The sequence below is a fragment of the Octopus bimaculoides genome, chromosome 2 (assembly GCF_001194135.2).
Source record: "Octopus bimaculoides isolate UCB-OBI-ISO-001 chromosome 2, ASM119413v2, whole genome shotgun sequence".
Taxonomy (NCBI): domain Eukaryota; kingdom Metazoa; phylum Mollusca; class Cephalopoda; order Octopoda; family Octopodidae; genus Octopus; species Octopus bimaculoides.
Genome location: NC_068982.1, coordinates 121052983 through 121055657, shown reverse-complemented (window position 1 = coordinate 121055657; position 2675 = coordinate 121052983).

The following is a 2675-nucleotide window of genomic DNA, read 5'->3' as shown; positions in this document are numbered from 1 at the left end:
TATATATATATATATATATATATATATACACACACACATATATACATATATATATATAGACATATATACATATATATATAGCAATAAGAAAATGGAGGGGAATATGAGGTCCCAATCAACTTGCAGACACTGTATTCCATTGATTAATCTGTTTATTTTATAACTAAATTGTCAAAAAACAATATACAGACACTTATGACATACCATGTCATATCAACAATTAAGATTTCAAATTTAAAGGACATTTAGCAATTGGAGAAGGGACAAAAACTTACAGCTGTTTCGGCCTAGTGTTGGCATGCCCCATTCTATCTCTATAGCTCCCGTACGCTGGAGTAATTAGTAGATGAAAATGATGTAATGGGGGTACATGCATGATTTGCTAGGCCTCTTCAAAGATTTACAAAATTCAATACAAATATAAAATAAGAATAAAATTAAAAAAAAAAAATTTTTTTAATGAAAATATAAAAATATAAGGCACATAAAAAAGCCTACAAAAAGTATATAAAACCATACAAATAGTTATAAAAACTCCAGAATACATGCCTATGCATGTATACATTACCATATGCAGATATACATAAATACAAAAGCATAGCTAGATGAGTACGTATGTGTGTGCTCAGATGCACATACACAGATGGCTGCACATGCACACCAAAATAGTCAACAGTCACTGTCACCACATGTGAGGGGGACATACACATATATATCTATACCCTCACACATAGATACATAAATGTATATATAAATATTCCCATACATACATGGTCCCTGGCATGAATGTTATTCGTTGCGTTTGGAAAGCTCTTTATATGTTAAAATTTCGCAAATGAGATTTGAGTCCAGCAAAAGAAAGGCATGGTCTGTCACAAATTGCACACACAAAAAGATTGCTGTGATTCACCTTCTCATTGATCACAACATCCTTTTTTAAATCTCTCTTGAGTCTTGCATGTGTCATCCTGGCCTCCTCAAAAGCTTTCACTCCACTCCACTCTTTTGCTCATCATAAAGAGAGAGAGAGAGAGATATGCAGACCATCATCATCATTTAACATCCATTTTCCATACCAGCATATGTTAGATAGTTTGACCTGAGCTAGTAAGCTGCAGAGCCGCATCAGGCTCCAGTCTCTTTTTGCTTGGCTTCTACAGCTCAATGCCCTTCCTAACATCAACCATTCTACAGAGTGTACAGGGTATGCTTTACACGTCACTGGCATGCTACTACCACCCTTCCAGGACTGCCCCTTTGCTCTAATGGCTCTGTCAATTACACTGTTCCACCACCATGTCACCCTAGGTCTGATCGGTACTTTGCACCAGCCACAAATTTGGTCTGTGGCTCACATGAATATATATATATATATACATATATATATATATATATATTTACATAGATGTATGTGTGTGTGGGTGTGGGTATGTGTATAGATAGATAGATAGATAGATAGATAGATAGATAGATAGATAGGCAAAGGAAGACAAGCTAAGAACAGTTTTATTGCTTATGAATAGACTAGAGAATTCAAGATATCTAGAAATTAATTATAAATATCTATATGTATATGTAAGAGTATACGCAAGAAATTACCAGTTTTGAAATATATGTCCAAAACCCTGCAATCAGTGCACCACCTTCAAACTCGGTCCGAGAGCCCACCACTGTGGATTCAGGTAATACCTAGTCAATGACGTTATTTGGTCCGCTTGAAATAGCGACAAAATCTCTCTCAGATCACAACCCAACATCTTAAAAATAAGGACACATTCGATCATATATTCCTAGATACCCTATGCTTGAACATTAAATGAGGTTGTCATGACAAAAGCTTTTTATCTAAGGCATCATGGATTAAGACAAGTCACTTTCTGGAGATATAATACATGGGAGCTAACTTTGCAGTATGTTCAAGTTATCTCCCGTTATTTCAGCTCATCGTCACATCTACATATATTATGCTTAAATATTTGACGTGAAAATCATGGCAAATGCTTTTACTCATAGTAATGATAAATCCAGAATATACCTGGAGTGGATAATGTCATTTTAAGGAATAATACATGGGCGCTAACACACTTTATCTCTCGATATTGCAGTCAACTAGTCGTCACGTTAACGTATGGCTTATGCACACTGTCGCTCGGTCGGCTGAAAGTGGCACCCAAATCTCACTTATATCGCACTTTATTATTTTGAAGAAGGAGGTTGACATTTCATAATGTAACCCTAAAAATACACCGTCTGAAAAAGCATAAAGCAGTAATGTATTAAAAGTAATTAAGTTCATGTCCGTTACGGTCAATTGATTATCAAAGAATAGGAAATCCGGGGTCAGTGAGGACAGGTTATCTTCCTTAGATTAGCTTTTTGTGGGCCAAAAGAGGAAGAACAAGTGATAATTCCCTTAGGTTGCTTATGAATCGTAAGGCAAAGAATTATATTTGTTTTCGGTTTTAGATTCTCATGCGAAACCATTGGTTACTCTATGACCGGACATTAACTTTATTACTTTTAATACATTACTACTCTATGCTTTAGAGTGTGCTTCTTTTTCGGATTTATGATATATCCCTCTCTCCTCCCCCACACCAATCCCCTAACCGTACCCCCTTCCCACTCCGTTTCCACCCTGCCACCCTACCCCTTCGTCGGAGGATCCTACGGGC